This window comes from Rana temporaria, chromosome 3 (assembly GCF_905171775.1).
Source record: "Rana temporaria chromosome 3, aRanTem1.1, whole genome shotgun sequence".
NCBI classification, from domain to species: Eukaryota; Metazoa; Chordata; class Amphibia; order Anura; family Ranidae; genus Rana; species Rana temporaria.
In genome coordinates this window covers 387,606,783-387,629,406 of record NC_053491.1, presented here as the reverse complement: position 1 = coordinate 387,629,406, position 22,624 = coordinate 387,606,783, and the positions used below count along the sequence as shown (strand labels likewise).

At 42.2% G+C, this 22,624-nt stretch overlaps 1 protein-coding gene across 1 annotated transcript in view; it reads left to right on the top strand.

Moving 5' to 3' along the window:
• AMN1 (antagonist of mitotic exit network 1 homolog) overlaps positions 1 to 22,624 on the top strand; it is an 87,375-nt gene that overhangs the window by 44,249 nt on the left and 20,502 nt on the right. The gene's annotated exons all lie outside the window — the stretch shown is intronic.

Here is a 22,624-nt window from a genome sequence, read left to right as displayed (position 1 = left end):
TCAGAGCTGGGCACTCAGCCCTTCCTTCTTTGCTCAGGTTGCGAACTATCATTTAATTGCCAGTACCTATTGTTCTACAATGGCTCACCTGCTGATCATCTCCTGCTCGTCAGTAAAGCCCACAGCCAGCCCCTTCTGCCTGGTTCATTTCATCAATTGCCTTTGCCTTGGTCAACATATCTAGAGACTCTCTGCTGGTGTTTCTCTTGAAGACTTGCCTAGGTTCCTGATCCTGTCTGCTGCCTCTAACTATGCTGATCTCTGGCTTTCTGGTTTCCTGGCTTGTCCTGACTACCTGATTTGGCTATTGAACCCTGGCTATTTTTTGACCACATTTACCAGTTGTACCATTTTTACAATTTCATTGACAGGTGTGATTTTTTTTTTTTTTTTTACAGCATTTTCTTTCTCCAACTGTTTCATGTTTCATGGTTCCTGACAACATGGTCTCGTTCATCGTCCCTTTGATGCAATGAAGTTGTCGTCTCCCCTTAGCAGAAAGACACCCCCAAAGCATAATGGTTCCACCTCCATGTTTAATGGTGGGGATGGCATTCATGGGGTCATAGGCAGCATTTCTCCTCCTCCAAACACAGCGAGATGAGTTGATGCCAAAGAGCTCAAGATTGGTCTCATCTGACAACACTTTCATCCAGTTCTGAATCATTCAGATCTTCATTACCAAACTTCAGACGGGACTGTACATGTGGTTTCTTGAACAGGGAGACCTTGCGGGTGCTGCAGGACTTCAGTACTTTACGGCGTAGTGTGTTACCAATTTTTTTCTTGGGGACTACTTTCCCATCTTCCTTGACAACGTGCATGAAGCCCTAGACCGAGGGAGATTGACAGTTATTTTTCAGCTTGTTACCTGTATAGAAGACACCTAGGAGCCAGAAATGTTGTTGTTCTGTCTCTCACTGTTAAAATAAACCTACCATTAAAATTATAGACTGATCATTTCCTTGTCAGTGGGCAAACAAATAAAATCAGCAGGGGAACAAATACTTTATTCCCCTCACTGGATATGTAACTACAGAACCCCCTCCTTTCTGTTTTAGAGTAGAGGAGGGTGAGGTGGTATTCTTATCCTATTTCTGTTGTCCTGATATAGTAGAATGAGCAAGTGTTGTCCATCTAACACAGAACATATATTACTGGTGAGATGGCTAGGTGAAAATAAGAGACAAAAACGTTTTGGGATTCTGATATGCTTTAAAGTGAACTTGTGTTTTAGACTGTGCACTAGCATTGTTCCTAAACATATTCTGAAAACGCTAAAAGCACTTTAAAACAAGTCCTCACTTTCCACTATACTATAGGCATTGTGGAGAAGCTAATCTCCAAAGTCCACAACAGGGCCAATGTCATGATGAATTTTACACAAGACAAATTTTCTTTTAATGTTTTTAATATTTTGATGAATTTTAATTGTATTATGTATATTTATATTTGATAATTTTTGATTACACTGTTTGGCTATTTGATGCATATATGAGAGACAAATTTCATTTTTTTTCTTTACATAGATGAGTGACCTTGCGGGCCTTCCACCCACTGTCATGTCCCAGGCAAGCTACCCCTCCCCCCACCCCCCTTTAGAACAGGCTGAGGATCGCCCCCTAGTGTTAACCCCTTCCCTGCCAGTGTCATTCTTACATTGATCAGTGCATTTTGTATAGCACTGATCAATGTAATAATGTCACTGGTTCCCAAATAAGTGTCATTTGGGGTCAAATTTGTCTGCCATAATGTCGCAGTCCCGCTAAAAATCGCAGATCGCTGCCATTACCAGTAGAAACAATAAAAAAATAAATGAAAGTCCCTAAATCTACCCCATAGTTTGTACACTGATGTAGAATAATAAAGTATCGAACCAGGCAGGACTGTCAGCAGACATGTCTCTGCTGACATCTGACGCTCCACAGGACTGCATGGAGCGGCCATTCAGGTCCGCCGTCAAAACTGACAGGCGGACCTGAACGGTCCGATCGTGTGAAAGGGGCCTTATAAAAAATACCTGCATGAAACAGGGAGGTCATCTAAATTTCAACACTTAAAAATTAAGACTTTTGTCTCTATTTATGGAATAACATTGTATACATTAATAAAGATTAATAACTATTGCTCTACTATTGAATAATAATATTGATAAGACCACTACTATATAATAATTATTATATTATCAATAAAACATGCAAATCAATATGAATAATATGAAATACATTGGCTAATATGAGATTCTACAACAAGACGCAATAACTTTTGCGACGGAATCCAGATACCCTGTTGGGCATTTCTGCCAAGAAGCTGCATCCTAAGTCCTGGAACACGAGACCAATAGATCTGGCTATAGAAACCCCAAGAACCAGACAACACCAGTCTTGGAGTGAACTAGAATAAGAACTGCTTTATTTGAGAAACACACACTGAATTTATACAGAAAAACATCAGATAAGGGCTACTCCTATTTTCTATCACACAATGGTCACTTTAGACAGTAGAGCTAATCCTATTATCATGACAATGACCACCCCAGACAGTCCGGCTGCCCCATAGATAGGACTAACTTATGCATAAGAAGCCAAAAGCAATTAGTGGCCAGCTCTGTCTGGACAACCTAAGAACACATTAAAACAGAGTTCTCCAGGCGATTGGTTCTCCTGCAGCCCAAAGTCTGTGAAACTTACAAACATATTGTATGCCACAGACCTGTGGTGGAAGGAGACACGCTTAGGATTTGTTTACCCATGTAGCCAGGAGGGTGGTTGAACCACACTTTTACCGCTTTTATATAAGGATTTTAATTATTCCCCTTTTCTGTGGACATGAACATGCAAGCTGTTCTAGTTTTTGTAAAAAAAAAAAAAAAAAAAAAGAACAGATACGCAGTGAGGACATCACTGGGTCCAAAATAAGGTATATAACGAAAATGAAAATCTTTAAATAGTTCTAAAGGCAGAAGGTGTTTTTATCTTAATGCATTCTATGCATTAAGATAAAAAAAAACTTCTGTGTGCAGCCGCCCCCCTAATACTTACCGGAGCCCCATCTTAAACCAGCGATGTTGCACAAGAGACTCGGCTGTCTGGGACTCTCCCTCTTGATTGGCTGAGCCTGAGACACACACCATTGGCTAGACCTCTACTGTCAATGAAAGTCAGTGAACCAATGAAGAGAGAGAGAAGGTGGGGCCTAGCCACGGCTTTGTGTCTGAATGGACACATAGAGCAGCGGCTCGGCTTGGGTGCCCCCATAACAAGCTGCTTACGGTGGGGGCACTCAGCAGGAGGTTAGGGCCAGGAGCGCCAGCGGGGGGCCTGAGAAGAGGAGGATGTGGGCTGCTCTGTGCAAAACTACTGCACAGAGAAGGTAGGTATAACATGTTTGTTATTTCAAAACAAAAAAAAACAAGACTTTAATATTACTTTAATTTACAATTATATTTGTATTTTTTGGAGGGAGTGAGATGGTGGAATCAAGGACTGTAAGAATAAGCAAATTACATTTCAGTTTTAAAGCAGTATTAAACCAGAAACAAAACATTAAATTGCAGCCCACCAATTCATAGATATGGTGACTGCTTTTGTTTTGTTTATTTTTTTACGGCTTTTACCTTTATTTATTTACATGGTGATTTAGCCAGAATGTCTGTTATTTTTTAACTTCCATTACAGACCAAGCTGTCCAGACAGAGTAGCAGAGGGTTGAGACAAACCATTTAGCACTCATAGTGGTGCTTGCAATGATCAGCTTTTATTCATTTATGTAAAACCTTTATTCCAAAAGACCTGCAAGCCTAGGAAAATTCGCTCTTCATCTTGTCTTTGTCTGGGAGGTTTGAACACATAGGTTTGTGCTATTGTTGCAGTATGCTAACACTGTTTGGGTCTAATGTTTGCATGAGACCTTCACTAATATAATGGGAACAATTGAGGATATGTGTTTTTCTTAGTGAGTAGTTTGCAGTACATACAAACATAGCTAATACTATCCAACTGCCCTATTCTCTTTAACCAGTCTTGTGCAAACACTGTTTTGGTCTAATGTTTGTCTAAGACCTTCTCTAATATACTGAGAACAATTGCGGATATGCGTTTTACTTAGCGAGTAGTTTGCAGTTTATAGTTAATACTATCTAATTGGCCTATTGTCTTCAACCAGTCTCGTGCAAACACTGTTTGATGTAACAAATATCTGGCCTTTTAAAATATCTTATTCACCAATGAGTTATCTATTTTTGAAGAATGTAGAAATCCAACTATACTTATACTTACAGTGATTCTATGAGCAAAAGGTTTTTTACCTTAATGCATTCTCTGCATTAAGGTAAGAAACCTGCAAGTAAGAAACGTTTAAATAAAAGTACATGAATATCTCCAAAAACAGTGCTATCCCACAACCAGTAGTGAACTCGCCATAGGGTCTTGTCTTTATTATAAATTAAGGCGTGCAGCGCTTATTTAATGAATTCCACCTCCCATGTTTTTTATGTTTCTATAGTCCTTCACTGTCAGACAATGTGTCGTGACACCCCAGTTGAAAAACACTGTATTAAACCCTAAACTAGAAACCATGCATTCACTTTGAATGGTGCTATGAACTGCACTAGTTAAAATCCGCAAGAAAAAATTGAGATTCCCTACCATTCGTAGGAATGGCATCTCTCACCCACACATCCAAATGGCAATGCAGTAGCCTGCAGTGTGCTCCTTAGTCAGCAGGGGTGGTCTCTGCAAATGTATGCATAAGCTTCCCCTCCTGACATAATTCGTCACCAGAGGACTTTGCCAAGGGATTTGTTCTCTAAATAAGGGGGTGCATATCAATCTGTTCACCTGCCAAAGCAAAGAGAATCTCTGTGTAAGCTAATCAGGTTGGAGCTTACAGAAAATTTAGGAATATCACAATATTTCCATACAGACAGTGCTGCAGCCTGAAGATTGGCTGCCTTGGCAACTAGCCTAGAAGAGGAAAAGCATGAGTCACATGCAGGGCCAAAACAAGAGGGGGGGCAGAAGAGACACATGCCCTGGCTGCAGTGCTGCCATCTAGAGGGGAGGGCACTGAGAGCTTGTCAAATGCTGTCCTCCAGCTGCCTGTTATAGAATGTAGTACAGTGCAGGGCTGTGATAGCTCCTAGAGCAGTGGTTCTCAACCCCCTAGTGCCGTGACCCCTTGATAAAAATTTCCAAGTTGTGGGGACCCCTAACATTAAAATTAGTTTTATAGCGTGGGTTGAAAGCACCCAAGGCAAGACAAGTAATTTGAACCCCTAACCCACGGACATCTAGCGCTCCCTGGATGCCTTCCACTCGTACAGTATTAAAACCCCTTGTGGTACATTTTAGGATGTACCACTCTTTCTCTTTGTTCTCATTTCTTTCATCTCTCTCTATCCTAATTCCTTGTTTTTTCCCCCATCTTTCCCTCTAACTGGCTTTCTTGCTCTCTATTTTTTTCCTTTATCTCCCTTTTTCTTTGACCCCCAGGTTGAGAACCACTGTCCTAGAGGATTATGCTCTCTCTTCCCTCCAACAGAAGTGTAAAGTGGGCAGGAGAGCAGGCAGGGCAACACTAGTGCTTAGAACGTAGACACCTCCATCTCAGCACAGGCGTCTGCCCCGGAGAGTGAGGGAAGACGTCTTCATCTGAGCCCAGGCTGTCCCAGCCTGAGATGATGTATTAATAATTATGGAGCTGCATTAATTTGTGTCTTTTATATTTACCTGTTGTTTAGCTGTAAATTTAAGGAATGGGACACTAGTTTAAAGGATAAGTTCAACTTTATAAAAAAACTAAATTATATACATATCTTTTTGCATGTAAAAAATTCTATTTTTTTTTCTTAGGGAGCCTGTAAGGCTGGGTTCACACCTATGTGAGTTGGATGTGGGTTTTCCTGGCATCCAATTCACATGACAGGAGATTGTGACCGTCTCTCAATTGAGTCCTGTGCAATGGCTAACGGTAGCTGTAGTTCCCCCATTCACAGAAATCTGTGAATGAGTGACAGTGCCAGTTGGTCGTCTTTTTAAATTGTAACAGTGGGTGCGTGGAGTAGATGCCCAGCCCACTGTCATAATGGGGACCTGGGGGGGGGGGCGTGGGCTGCTGCATCACTAACATGTTACATGCTCAATATGTGTGTAACATGGTGGGAAAGGGGAACTTTAAGAAATTGAAAGAGGAGTCCTCAGCAGTTTTTTGTTATCTATTATTTTTCAAGATAATAAAAACACAGATTTGCATCTGGTGTGAGACAGTCAGTTTCTGTACATTTGTGAGCAGAGAATATGAAATTATCAAAATAGATTAGATGTTTGACCTCTCTCCCAATTACTAGTGGTAGATGTACGCAGAGAAAGAAACTTTTTTCAGTAACATATTTATGAGCTACTCTACTAAGTGAAACTACCTTGAACTGGCTTCAAAACATAAAATATATCACATTTGCCTTAGACAGATTGTTGCAATCGTAGAACTTTAGGAACAAAACTCCCCTACAGCTGATAAGGCTTTAGGTGCCAGGGTTCTTGGTCCCAGAAATGAAACTGTTGTTATCTTTTTGATGTATTTATTCACAGGCGCCTGCTCCGGAGAGTGAGGGAAGACGCCTTCATCTGAGCCCAGGCTGTCCCTGCCTGAGATGATGTATTAATAATTATGGAGCTGCATTAATTTGTGTCTTTTATATTTACCTGGAGTTTAGCTGTAAATATAAGGAATAGGACACTAGTTTAAAGGATAAGTTCAACTTTATAAAAAAACTAAATTATATACATATCTTTTTGCATGTAAAAAATGTGCATTTTTTTGGGGGGGGGGGGGAGCCTGTAAGGCTGGGTTCACACTTATGTGAGTTTGATGCGGGTTTTCCTGGCATCCAATTCACATGACAGGAGATTGTGACCGGCTCTCAATGGAGTCCTGTGCAAAGGGGAACTTTAAGAAATTGAAAGAGGCGTCCTCAGCAGTTTTTTTGTTTATCTATTATTTTTCAGATAATTAAAACGCAGATCTGCATCCGGTGTGAGACAGTCAGTTTCTGTACATTTGTGAGCAGAGAATATGAAATTATCAAAATAGATTAGATGTTTGAACTCTCTCCTAATTACTAGTGGTAGATGTACGCAGAGAAAGAAACTTTCTTCAGTAACATATTTATGAGCTACTCTACTAAGTTAAACTACCTTATACTGGCTTCAAAACATAAAAGATATCACATTTGCCTTAGACAGATTGTTGCAATCGTAGAACTTTAGGAACAAAACTCCCCTACAGCTGATAAGGCTTTGGATGCCAGGGTTCTTGGTCCCAGAAATGAAACTGTTATCATTTTGATGTATTTAATCACTAAGGCTTAACCACATTTTGTTGGTAAATGACCAGTCCACTTTTCGCGATTCGGCACTGTTTTACTTTAACTGACAATTACGCGGTCGTGCAACATGGCTCCCAAACAAAATTGATGTCCTTTTTTTCCCCACAAATAGAGCTTTCTTTTGGTGGTATTTGACCACCTCTACGTTTTTTTTTTTTGCGCTATAAACAAAAATAGAGCGATCATTTTGAAAAAAGGCAATATTGTTTACTTTTTGCTATAATAAATATCCCTAAAAAATATATAAAAAAAAAAAATTCTTCCTCAGTTTTGGCGGGTATGTATTCTACATATTTTTGGTAAAAAAAATACATCAACTGAGCAAAAATCCAAAATTCTTGTGCTTTCCTCCACCAGTCTCACAGGCTGCTCACCTCACATCTGAGTCAAATCAGCAGTGTTTCCCTCTGGGGATAGTAAAGGGCTGGCATGGTGCTGGTTATCACTTCCTCTTTCAAATCGATTATTCCCATGGGATAAAAACCCTGATCATCTCACTAGATATGATGGATATGCAAAAGGAAGGAAGGCACAATCTAGTGCTCTCCGTTTAAAATGTTTAATAATATATAAAATAGGTAAGGTATAAAACTCGCAACGATGGCGCTGTAAGCCGTGCAAGCTGAAAACACATTTCAGAGACAATGGGTCTCAAGATGGTCATGATCTAACGTCAATATGCAGGCTCTGTCCCCAGACGTGTATCATCAAAGCATTGACTTCTTCAGTACATGTACTAATAAGATAACATGGAGGAGAGTTCAGAGGCAGCTGAAAAAACGCCCAACCGCTCCTAAATGTCCGTTTACCAGCAGTGTACATGAAGCCTTCCATGCTAATTTTCTCTGTATTTTTCCAGTTCATGTACAAGGGCAACATAACACACAGGAGAATAATAATTTTTAACATGATGCCCTTTTCTATTTTGTGCATATGCTCAAGACAAGGAATGGCCCTGACATTGAGAGAGCACTGCTCCAGTTGCTACTTCGAAGGCGTCGAACAAAAGGGGTCTGGGTGTTGTAACACAGGGGCCGAGGTAAATAGGGCTTTCAGCGGTTCAAAGGCTGCTTGGGATTCTTGATTCCAAAGAAAGCATGTATGTGAGCTGAGTAATCGGGGCAATGATAGTTGAGAAACCCTTGATAAATTTCTGGTAAAAGTTAGCGAAGGCTATGAATCTTTGGACTCCCTTCCTGTCTGAAGGTACGGGCCATTCTATAATTGCTGAGACCTTCTGAGGATCCTCAGAAATTCCCTTGGTAGAGATTATGAGTGCAAAGAACTGAATGGATTGTTTCTCGAACTTGCATTTTTCTGCTTTGGTGTACAAGCCATAAGTTCTTAGGGTATTTAGCACCTTTTTGACATGGTCTAAATGGAGTTCGAGCGAGGCTGAGAAGATCAGTATGTCATCCAGGTAGACGATGACAAAAAGGTTGAGGTACTCTTGAAAGATGTTGTTCACAAAGTGCTGGAACGTTGCAGGACCATTAAAATGCCCAAAGGGCATCACAAGGTATTTAAAATGAGGAAGCGCCCGTTCGGAAGGCGGTCTTCCATTCGTCTCCTTCCCTTATGCGAACTAGGTTTTAGGGCCCCCCCTTAAGTCCAAATTTGTGAATACCCAGGCTGCTCAGAATCTCTCAAATAATCCTGGAACAAGGGGAAGTGGGTACCTATTCTTGATAGTGATCTTGTTAAGCTCCCTGTAGTCAACACATGAGAGAGTCTGAGAGAGTTATCCTTTTTCTCTTTGACAGAAGAAACCCACAGGGATACGGGAGGAAATGTATCTGTTTTTCAAAACAATGGTATTAGTTGTCAGTCTGCAGAAAGGAAGAAGCGTAATAATGAGCTTTGTTTTTGAGATGCCATTGAGCACAGTAGCATAGACAGAAGTGCTACTTCCGGGGTAGGTGTTAAGCATTCCTTTTGTATATTTTATAATAGACAGTAAAAACTGTCTACCAAAAGGGTTGAATCCCGCTGCACTCCCACCAGATGTGTAAGTAAATCTCTTCTGCTGAGCCACATCTCCAACAGGTGGCTGGCATGGATAGGAACATCCTATGTAAGGAGAGGGGATCCCCTGTACCACCTGGAGAGAAGTTTGTAATTATTTTCTTGCGCATAGCAAGAGATCATTGACTTATGGGTAAAATGAAAGAAGGTCTGCCAGTCTGCAATCGTTGGCTCTTTCCCCAAATCCATGAAACCACAACCTGGTGTATGGTGGAGAGTAGATTTTGAAAAAAAAAATTCCCCTGATTTCTCGTATCAAACGTATTCCTTATAACTTTGTGAAACAAATGTATTCTGCTACATTCCTTTGGTAAACAAAAGTGTATTGTTTTTGGACTGCAGATGATGCCATGATGTTTTAATTGCCTATTGCATTGATCAAGGCCCTAAAATGCCAGGACCGTACAAACATACCCAAAAATTGCCCCTTTTTGGAAAGTAGACACCCTAAAGATATTTAGAGATTGGATAGAAAACATGGACTTTATAGGCACCAGATTTAAAAATAAATAATTTTATTAGGCTACATTAAATTCATAGAATTTTTTTTCAAAAGACTTTTTTAAAACCATGACTTAAAAAGAAAAAGTTAGATCAGGCTACTAATGTGATCAAATGACCCAGATCAATACCATAGAAGTATCAAAGCAACAGCTGATTGCTTGAAGGCTGAAATGATCCAAAGGAGATTGGCATATGTCAATGTAACTTGCTGAAGCTCAACATGTTTCGCAAAAGATCGATTTCTCAGAAGCTTAGGTAAGTATTAAAATTCCAACAATGATTACGGTCAGTGACTTAACGGGTCATATCGAGGCATCATTTAAGTAGCCACAGATCTGATTTATATTGGAGGGATTATAACAACCTCCCGACATATACAGGAATAGCACTGCTCTCTAGCAGAAAAGCTCCCAGCAGTTCATAAAACTTCAATTGTTCTTGAAAAGTATATTAGCATCCTTCCAAAGCCAAAAAGGGCCATTCCAAAAAGTCATTACCTGGTCTGAAAAAACAGTCCTCCAAATTGGACACCAGCAGCCAGCACAGCATCCAACACTTATGCCCTGTACACACGATCGGTTTGTCTGATCAAAATGGACCAGTTTCATTGGATAAACCAATCGTGTGTGGGCCCCATCATCTTTTTTTCCCGTCGGTGGAAAAAAAATAGAACCTGTTTTAAATTTTTCGTATGGTTAAAAAAACGATAGAAAAAAACGATCGTCTTTGGGGAAATCCATTGGTCAAAAATCCATGCATGCTCAGAATCAAGTCGACACATGCTCGGAAGCATTGAACTTCATTTTTCTCTGCACGTCATTGTGTTTTACGTCACCCCGTTGGACACCATCGGATTTTTAACCGATGGTGTGTAGGCAAGACTGATTAAAGTCGGCTTCATCGGATATCTGATGAAAAAATCCATCGGGGGGGCGTGGCCTGCGGCGGAGCTGAATGGCGGCTTAGAACCGGAGCTCCGCATCCAGCTGAGAACTAACGGCTCAAACCAACCCTCCGGACCCGATTTTCGGCTGCTACACCTGGCGTTCCAGCTCTGGAGACCTCCGGGAACATGTCTAGAAAGAGGAAGGAGCAGAGGAAACCCCAGCGGTTAACGGACTTCTTCTCCCCTAATCAGCGTGGAGGTAGGCAAGATGGCGCCGCAGCAGCGTCCACACCAGATCACACAACACGTGCAGGCAGAGCTGAGACTCCCTGCGGAGCACAGGATAGATCCCCCCCTGGCACCATGCAGACTCCCTCTCCCTCCTCAGCGTCGGGCAGCCCAGCCAAAGCCAGACCCAGGTTAGACAGAGAGGGAACCATGCTGACAAACAGCCCTATGCCTGAATCAGGAGATGACACCCGGGAGCTGCCAGACTCCATTGAATCCTTCCCCACCGCTCATCAACCTGTAATAGACACTGTAATGAAGGATATGCTATTATCCCTGAGAAGTTCACTGCAATCAGACATGATGCAGTGTATGCACAGATTCCATTCAGATCTGCAGGCTGTGGAAACCAGGGTGGAACATATTGAGCACAAAATGGGGGAATACGCTGTCACTATCAACGACTTGGTTGACTCGCATGAGGAGAGGGAGGGGGACACAGAGTGGATCAAAGCCAAGCTCGCAGACATCGAAGACAGAAACAGACGTAATAACATGAAGGTACGGGGGGTCCCCGAATCTGTTTTGCAATCCGATCTGCGCTCCTTTGCCTCCTCCCTATTCAAGGAACTTCTCCCAGACCTTTCTGACCTAGAGCTTACAGTGGACAGGATACATAGACTGCCCAAACCAGCCTTCTTGCCTGAACAGGTTCCCAGGGACATTATCCTGAGGTTCCACTTCTTCCATGCTAAAGAGCAGCTAATGGCGGTAATGCGCAAAAAAGAGAAAATCCCCTCGCAGTATCAGAATCTGCAGTTTTTTGCAGATCTATCCCAATATACTCTGCAAAAGAGGAGAAATTTAAACACCATCACCAAAGCCCTCAGAAACCATAAAATCATCTACAGATGGGGTTATCCTGCTAAATTATCCGTCACTAGAGAGGGTCACACGCATAATGTGGACACCCTGGAAAAAGGCATATCTCTGCTGGAGGAGTGGGGAATTCTCCCGGAAGAAGCGGATGCTCCAACACCCCCCTTCAGATCCAAAGCACGGTCTGATCCCGCATGGAAAACTGTCACCAACAGGAACGCCAGATCACACAACTGATTCCGGATGGGGAATCTACCTACTTGTTCTCTCCTGGCAGGAGTCTCGGAGAGCCCTTAGGCCTGAACTTACCCCCACTTATTTTGTGCAGCTTGTTGCTGCTCTCAGGTATCCCTTTTAGGGAACATAGGGTTCATACCCACCTCATGTTGGCTACACGCCAATTGTTTGACTGTTTTTGTTATTTTTTTGTTTTCTTGTTCATCCTTTTTCCTTTTATGTTCCTCCTTTTTTCTACACACCACCCTCAAGTGTTGCTTCAACGTTGCAATCACCGCCTACGGATAAAAAGACTCCCCCCACATGGAGACAGTGAGGACCCGGGACTCTTCTACTTACCTGCCATCGTACGGGGCACCTTTACCTTATCATCTAAACGTGAGTGTTCTCTTGACCTCTTCTTGGTTCAAATAATTTCCTACTTGCCTTACTCGGACTGGCCACTGGAGGGAGACCTTCTCCCAATAATGTATCCCCGCAATAATTCACCACCAACCGTCCTATTGATACTACAATGGGGGTAAAATTTCTATCGATCAACTCCAATGGTCTAAATCACCCTGTTAAGAGGAAATCCATGTGGAAAGAAGCCACTTCCAACCGGGCAGACATTCTATGTGTGCAAGAAACACACTTTTCCTCACTGTCTCCCCCTCAGTGCTCACATGGTCGCTTTCCACATGTCTTTAAAGCCAATTCGCCTAACAAAACAAGAGGGGTCCTCATTGCCATAAGAGACACGGTTGCTTTTACACTCCATGAGGCTATCCTTGATCCGGGGGGCCGTTACATGGTTTTGATATGTGACATTAATACCACCACGTTCACCATTGTGAATGTCTACTCCCCAAATAAGCACCAAGTTCGTTTCTTCAATAGAGTAATGGCCAAAGTAGTGAAATACCGAAAGGGGAAGTTGGTCATATGTGGAGATTTTAATGGAACCCCGGACCCGAGTATTGACTCTTCCTCAGGAACCAAGCGCTCGAGTCCGTCCTTGACAACCTCAATACACAACCATGATTTATTTGACGCTTGGAGGTGCCTTCACGCTGGAGAACGGGATTTCACGTTTTTTTCATCGCCCCATGGGGCTTACTCCAGAATTAATCTCTTTTTAGTCGACCAGCTCACCCTCCCTAAAGTGTCAGACACTGCCATCAATTCGATAACGTGGTCGGACCATGCATCCATTACCCTCACCCTAGATGATGGCATGGCTGATAGTGCACCGTCTCTGTGGAGGGTCAACTCATTCTTGCTGCAGCAGGTTGAGGCTAGGAACCACATCGAAAGACACTTGAATGATTTTTTTTGTACCAATGTTGGTTCTGTTCAGAATCATTTTGTTTTATGGAACGCCCATAAGGCGTATATTAGAGGCATTCTCATTCAATTGGGGGCGAGGGCTAAAAGGCAGCGGCAGCAGAAATTAACAGACCTAACTAATGAAATATTCATGCTTGAAACGTCTAACAAACAAAATCCTTCCCCGGTACTCTCCCAAAAATTAAACTTACTAAGGCATGACCTCAGGCTCCTGCTACTGGAATCATTCGAAAAATCGTCTCGTAGACTGAAAATGACGTATTATGCAAACGGTAACAAGGCAGGCAAATTGTTGGCCCACAAAGTAAAAGGGGTGAGACACAAATCCAAAATACCCTATATTATCCATCCCGTTAGCAAATGTAAGCTTCACCACCCTCAGGATGTGGCAGAGGCTTTCAGCCACTACTATAGCTCCCTGTACAACTTAAAAAATGATGAAGGTACCTTCCAACCTGATCCAGAAGCCATTAGCAAATTCTTACAGGGCTTGAATATCCCATCTATATCTCCTGATCAATTACGATCACTAAATCTGCCCTTTAGCTTGGAGGAAATCCGTAAGGTTATCGAGTCCCTCCCTAAAAACAAAGCCCCTGGCCCCGACGGGTTCACGGGAGATTACTACCAAACCTTCAATCAGATTTTGTCCCCATATTTGGAGGTTGTGTTTAATGCTGCTGCTGCCTCGGCCGCCTTCCCCACTGAAATGTTGTCCGCTGTTATTGTGACCTTGCCGAAGCCGGGGAAGGAACCTACGTCTCCTTCAAATTTTAGGCCAATATCCCTACTTAACATAGATGTAAAAATTTATGCCAAGATCATTGCCACACGCCTATTAGATATTCTCCCTCTGATTATACACCCCGACCAGACAGGATTCACCAGGGGGCGGCAGACTTCGGACGCCACCCGCAGGTTGATAAATGTCATCCACCTGGCCAATCTGCACAAAAGGCCTTCTCTGTTCCTGGCCTTGGACGCAGAGAAGGCCTTTGATCGCATCCACTGGACCTATATGGCTCGGGTGCTGGAGAGATTCGGCTTTGTGGGCCCTATCCTGACCGCGATCCTGGCCTTATATTCCAACCCCTCCGCCCGGGTGCTCGCGTCCGGAGTTTTGTCCAGTCCGTTTTTGATTTCCAATGGCACTAGACAAGGGTGCCCCCTATCCCCACTAATTTTTAACCTACTAATGGAACCCCTAGCTATATACTTTCGCACACATCCCGACATTAAAGGTTTTCCTGCCCAAAACTCTACCCACACCATTAGCTTGTTTGCAGATGATATCATTTTGATTCTCACAGATGTGGAGTCCTCCCTGGCTTCGGCACATGCAGCTTTAGGTATGTTTAATAAACTGTCCTATTATAAAGTAAATGAAAGCAAGTCCTACCTTATGGGGGTGGGAATAGCCCCTCCATTGCGGAAAAGGCTTGCCGCTCGATACCCCTACACCTGGAAGGACAGTGGCCTGAAATATTTGGGTATATCGCTAACGGCAACTAATGGTGAATTGTTTGCAGCCAATTACTCCCCGTTTCTCTGCTCTATGAGCAAATCCTTACAAGATATATCCAAAATTGAACTGCTGTGGTCCGGCCGATTAGCGGCATTTAAAATGATAGTTCTACCACAATTACTGTATCTCTTCAGGACACTACCGATCCCTGTCCCCGCCTCCTTCTTTTCCAAACTACAATCCCAACTGAACAATTTTTTGTGGCAAGGGAGGAAGGCGAGATGTTCCTTTAAAAAGCTAATAGCGAGTAGAAGAGTCGGGGGTATCGGCCATGTCCTCCTAAGGGACTACCACTCGGCAGCGGTTTTATCGCAAGCTAGGCTATGGTTCGTGCAAACTCACACCCCTAGATGGTTAGAATTGGAACTATCGCAGGTCCAGGGTCATTGTTTATCTGACGTCTTACTATCCAGTCGAATCCGTATGCCGGCCCTAACTAAACTCTCTCCCACGATAGTGGCCACTCTTCGCGCTTGGGAGAGGTTTGTCTCTCACGCCTTTTTAGGTCAAGACGTTAAAAGTTTACCCCTCCCCATATCCAGTTTACCATTGATCATACCTGGTCTATCCGTTGCGCACTGGTCAGTCAAAGGCATCAAAACGGTAGGAGACTTGTTGTCAGGCCCCACACTTAAGTCATTTCAGGTTCTCCAGAGCGAATTTGGGCTAGCGGACACTGACTCATACAGGTATCTCCAGATATCTCACTTCCTCAAAAAATCACCTCAAACATCTACCGTACTTCCCTGGCGAGCTATGCTATATTTTACCAACCCCACGACTAACATTAAGGGGATATCATTATTTTATAATCTCTTAAACAATAAAAACATCTTTATCAAAACCTCGAATATGGAGACGTGGGAGCGGGATATAGGTGCAACGTTCTCCGATGACCAATGGCAATCAGCTCTGCGGAGCACATTCTCTGCGACTAAGAGCGTGAATTTGTGGGAACTATCTCACAAAATTCTGGTAAGATGGTACTTAACGCCGTATCGCCTATCTAAATTTGACCCCAAAACCTCCTCCTTGTGCTGGAGGAACTGCGGAGAGGTAGGGACGTTGCACCACACCCTGTGGTCCTGCCCTTCACTTAATCGACTATGGGTGGGAATATTTAATCTAATATCCCAGTTTGCGGGGACCCGGATTACCCCCTCGGCGGGAGCGGCGCTTCTGTCCCTGGGCCTAGAGAGCGTCCCGTTTTCCTCAAAAACCATAATCACCCATCTACTACTTAGTACTAGGTTAAGTATTGCACGACACTGGAGAGACACGGACCCACCTTCGATGAGCGAAGTTGTGGAAACAACTAATACTCATGCCTCCTATGAACTCATGTTTGCCGCATCTCAGGGTAGAATGGTCACTATGGAACGTAAGTGGTGTAAGTGGAATAGGTGGTATAACTCGGTTCATAAAAATTGAACAGACCCATGCTGAACACTTCTGTTTCTAAGTTTTAAGGAGGAACAACACTTTACACTTTACACTTTAATGTTTTAGTTATCTCCTGTTCTATTTTATTTTATTTGTTTTCTTTAATTTGCTCATTACTCCCAGCCATATCGTCTTTATATGCTGAGGTGCTCATGTTGTGCTGATTTTATTGTCATGGGGTGCGGGCCTCGGACGTCCGGGCCCATGGTCTGTGTTGACCCTGTGGGCTTTGGCGTCGGAGGCTGCACTAATAATGGACGTGTGGTCGGGCTGCGGTCTGCTCTCCCGGTGCACAGAGTGCTCCCAGAGGGGTGCGTGGGGGGGGGGGGACTGTGGGCCGGCCGGAATGTGAGTGAAGGGACATGTTAAGACTGCTCGAGCACTGTGAATATGTGATAATCAATGTTTCATAGTCAATGTTTCATTGTTTCACTGTTCAATGCTTCACTATTTATCGTCTTATTCTTTCTTGTGTTTTGAATATATAAGGTGAAGCTATACGGACCTTCATATGCATATGGTCTATTTTGTTTTGTTTTGTTTTATCTTTATCCTTTTGTATGCATAAAACTTCAATAAAAACCTATTGAAATGAAAAAATCCATCGGTTCGTTTTCATCAGACAAACCGATCTGGTGTACAGGGCATACAGGTATTTAGTCAGAGACCTGGCTAGTTTTTTGAAAATCTATTTTTTTGCCACAATTTTTGGGGAAATTAAAGAAAGTAAATGATTTTTTTTCCCAATGATTTTTTTAATACGATATTTCTTACATACGGCATGGGCTTACTTAGAATTACAACCTAAAACACATTCTGCTACTCCTTCTGAGTATGGGGATACCACGTGTGAGACTTTGCTCCCTAGCCACATAGTGGGTAAATACATGCAGATATGTATTTAGTTGTAATATAGAAAGAGCAAAAATTTGTTTTCAAGTAAATATTTGCTTTTCAGATGGCGGAGCAGGAAACTGGAACAATAAACATCACGTCAAAACGCATCAAAAGCAACCCAAGAACAACTGAGTGTTGCCATCCTAGGACAAAAGGGATTTTTTTTAGCACTTTCTGTCCTGGGGTGGCAGTACTCAAATCCAATTCTGTTTTATGACAACAGAAAAAAGATACAACTAAGAAATGCAGTCCTTCTCCAATGTCCATAACAATAGGGCATGATTCTGTTTTTTCTTAGAGAACAATGTAACTGATAACAGCCAGCACAGGCAGGGAGCACAGGACATTATAACAAAACACTTTTAGTAATAAAAATGCCAGACCAAATAAGCAAAGTTCATTGTTTACAAGTTGACATACACTTCAAACGAAAGCCATGGTGATGTTGCTAAACTGCTGCTTTCTGCTTGGGTTATATACAAGAACTTATTGCCTGAAAGCTGGGGCAAAGTACATTAGTGCTGGTATTCAGTGAGTGAGTGAGTGAATAACTTGTATAGCGCTACAAATGCGAACTAAATCACCTCAAGGCGCTTATTCCATCTGGTGTCGTCCTTAAGCCCCATACACACGGTAGGACTTTTTGACAACAAACTTCAAAATGAGCAAGTTTTTTAAAAAATCCTACCGTGTGTACGCTCCATTGGACAAACTTTTTCAGTTTTCATCGGACAAAAGTTCGCTCTGCAAACGGACAAACTTTTCGCCAACAAAAGTCCTACAGTGCAAAGTCCTATCGTGTGTACATAAATCCATTGGACTTTTGTCCGAAGTACAAATACGAATGCCGAGAACCAATGTAAAAATCAACCAACAATTGCAGAAGTTGACCAAAGGGTGGCGATAAAGAAAAGAGCAGAAAATCCACGTGATGTTGGGAAAGTTTTAGGAAAGTTTGCAGAAAAGTCCTGCTGTGTGTATGCTATGGGTGTGCCCGGCCAACTCCTTTCGGACAAAAATCCACAGAAAAGTTTGTTTGAAGTCCTACCGTGTGTATGAGGCTTTATCCTTCAAAAGAGGTAGGTCTAAAGTTTTTTTCCTGAAGGCCCGATGGTTTTCTTCCACGCAGATGTTCATTGGTAGAGCGTTCCATAGCCATGGGCCTTGGACTGCATTAATCCACAATAAAGCTAAAACCTGATTGGTTGTTTTTTGGCTGCTTTTACTGTGTTTTGGCGTGATGTTCATTGTTCTAGTTTCCTGCTTCACCATCTGAAATGCAAATGTTTACTTGGAAACACATTTTTGCTCTTTCTATTGTTTTAATGTTTCAAGTTGTTACTGTTGAAATTTTTCTTTGTGCTATGACAATTTTTTTCCATCACAGGCTTGCGAGTGAACCGTTCCAAATCTCAAGCACTGAACATATCCTTACAAACACACATATAGCTAGATTCACATAGAGTTAGGTCGGCGTATCAGTAGATACGCCGACCTAACTCTGAATCTGCGCCGACCTAAGTTTAAGTGTATTCTCAAACAGAGATACACTTAAACCTATTTAAGGTATGACGGCTTGCGCCGTCCTATCTTAGGGTGCAATATTTAGGCTGGCCGCTAGGTGGCGCTTCCATTGCGGTCGGCGTAGAATATGTAAATCACTAGATACGCCTATTCACGAACGTACGCCCGGCCGACGCAGTACAGATACGCCGTTTACGTAACGCTTTATCAGGCCTAAAGTTATTCCATCAAATAGTTGGAATAGTAATGTTAAAGTATGGCCGCCGTTCCCGCTTCGAAATTCAAAAAGTTTACGTTGTTTGCGTAAGTCGTCCGTGAATAGGGATTTACGTCCACGTCGAAATCAATAGGACCGTGCGGCGTACTTAGCCGCAATGCACACTGGGAAATGTAGGCGGACACATGCATGCGCCGTTCAAAAAAAAACTTCAATCATGTCAGGTCAAAGCAAATTATCATAAAACACGCCCCCTCAGCCTATTTTGAATTTGGCACGCTTGCGCCCGCCGCATTTACGCTACGCCGCCGTAAGTTAGGAGGCAAGTACTTTGTGAATTCAGTACTTGCCTCTCTGACTTAAGGCGGCGTAGCGTAAATACGATACGCTACGCCGCCTTAAAGTTGCGCGCCCCTACCTGAATCTAGCTAATAGTACAAGCTTTATGAAGCTCATTTCCCTTTAAATGGCAAACTGAGGCCCTTCTGTATTTTAGGTATCCTTTTGACCCCCTCCCTCCCCACACTTTATAGATGAAATTACCCTCCTATGTTTAAAAAATTATTGGAGGATCTCAAAAGATGGTCAAATAATCCCCCTCCATGGTTCGGTCGATTTGTACCCTGTCAAAATGACAATTTTGCCTAAGGTTTTATACTTATTTAGGACACTCCCGATATCAATAATAGTGTCTGATCTGAGGAAATTTCAGGCAAAACTTGAAATTTATACGGGGAGATAAAAAACCCAGGGTGAATATTGTACACACCAAAACTGAGGGGAGGTCTAGGAGTACCTGAATTGATTAAGTACTACCATGCAGTGCAACTGGCCCAATTGACTCAATTCCCACTCACAACAGTCCAGGCCACTCTGGATTTTGATGGAATCCTCCCTATACCCAAACAAGGAGATTAGCCACATAATGTGGATGAAGGGAAAAGATAGACCTGTAATACTGTGCCCGACTTTATCATTTTCCTTAAACCTATGGCACAGGCTGCTGGCCATGCATGGATTTAAATCCCTACACACCCCACTGGCTCCGTTGCTTGATAATCCTTCATTCACCCCGGGTCTTCACCCTCATAATTTTACATGGTGGGCCAATAAGGGTTTGAAACGAATAGCAGATCTTGGTGACCATAGAGATGTTTTGTCGAAACACGCCCTTCAGGAGAAGTACCATCTCCCCAACTCAGAACTATATCGCTACACTCAGCGCATTTTTTGCGACTTTCTTATCTTATCGGCTATATTTCAGCTGTTGTCAACATGTTCCTTTTCTAATTAGTGAACTTAAAATGAACTGTCCCAATACACTTTCACCCAGAAAACGTATAAAAAATACCAGCATGAAGCAGAGAGGTCATCTAAAGTTCAGCACTTAAAAATGAAGACTGTGGGCCAGATTCACAAAGGTTAGCGGATCTTTAGATCCGTGTAACCTATGTGTTTTAAGATCCGCCCTCGCAAGTTTGTGAGGAAAGTGTCAAATTCACAAAACACTTACCTCCAAACTTGCGACGGCGGATCCTAACTCCCCCAGCGGAATTCAAATTCCGCGGCTAGGGGAGTGTCATATTTAAATCAGGCGCGCTCCCGCGCCGATTTAAATACGCATGCGTCGTCCGGGGAATTTCCCGGCGTGCATTGCTCCCACTGACGTCAATAGGACGTCAGTGGTTGCGACGTGAGCGGGACTTGCGACGCGCGTGTTCGTGAATCGGCGTACGCAAACGACGTAGGGAATTTCAAAATCGACACGGGAACGACGGCCATACTTAACAATACTTACCCCTGCTTTTAGCATGGGTAAGTATACGACGGGTACCGCGCTACGGAAACGACGTAAGAACACCGCGTCGGGTCCGCGTACGGTCGTGAATTTCGCGTATCTCGCTGATTTACATATTATTCAGTGTAAATCAGCGGGAACGCCCCCGGCGCCATTTTTAAATCTAAAAAAAGATCCGACAGTGTAACACAGTGTGACACTGTCGGATCTCAGCCCTATCTATGCGTATCTGATTCTATGAATCAGGTGCATAGATAGGACCAGAAAAAATCCGAGATACGATGGTGTATCTGAGATACTCCATCGTATCTCTTTTGTGAATCTGGCCCGTTCTTTATAGAATAACATAGTGTACATTAGATATGTGCATTCCCGTTTGTACGAATGTTCATTTTCGTACCCGCAGAATAATGTGTACATACGAAAAAATGTAAGCACCAAAATACGAAAACGACGGGATTACGAATGAGTCGCATAACGAACAACTGCAAATACGAACGAACGATCCGACGAAAATACGACAAAACGAAAACGGCAAAAGAACGAATATGACATCTATAACAAAAGACTTGCATTCTTTATTTTGTTTGAATCCTTGTTCTGTTCGTATTTTGATTTTCAGTCGTATGTTCATATGACATCTAACAAAAGATTTTCATTCTGTATTTTGTTTGAATCCTTTTTCTGTTTGTATGTTCATATGACATCTATAACAAAAGATTTTCATTCTGTATTTTGTTTGATTCCTTTTTCTGTTTGTATGTTCATATGACATCTTATAACAAAAGATTTGTATTCTGTATTCTGAATTTCCTTTTTTCTGTTCGTAATTTGGTTTCAAAATACAGAATGCAAATCTTTTGTTATAAGATGTCATTTTCGTTTTTTTGAATGGACAGTGAGTGTAGTTAGTTAGTGAAGCAGCTTCTCTTTTGTGCTGAGTACAGTAGTACAGTAGAGCCAAATAAACTTTTCTGTGGATTTTCGTCTGAAGGGAGAGATCATTTGGCTAGACTTTTGAACCTGGAACCCAAAAATGGTTTTCTGATGGAGTTTAAAAACGAACGAACGTTCGGTAAAACGATCGTTTTTATGTTTGTTGTTAAAAAAGTCTGACCAAGTGTATGGGGCTTAACAATAGTTAATATGGATGAGCCGCGTGTTGAAAGTGCCGCGAATCTCGCGATATATTTACGAAAGTACAAAATGGCGAAAATTCACGAAAACTATTGTCCAACAAGTAACGAACATGAATTAAACAGAATAACGAACCATCCCGCATGTACGAAAATAAAACGGTAACCAAAATACGAAACGATCGGAATACGAAACGAACAGGAAAACGAGCGTCTTACGAAAAACGAACGGGAACGAACCTACGGAACGATACGAAACAGAACACATGTGCACATGTCTAGTGTACATTAATAAAGATTTAATAACTATTGCTTTACTATTAAATAATAATAATGATACAACCACCACTATATAATAATAATAATATGAATAATAATATTGATAATATATTATCAGTAAAACATATGCAATTTAATATGAATAATTTGAAATATTAAAATGAAATACATTGGCTAATATGAGATTCTACAATAGCCCATATGTGGATTGAAGTTCATCCGGTCCCTGCTGAATCAGCCAAGTTTCTATGCATGTATGGCCATTTTTACAGTATAGTACATAATAACGCATTTTTTTTAGAAGTTAATGGCCCTCCAATAGGGCACAGCAAA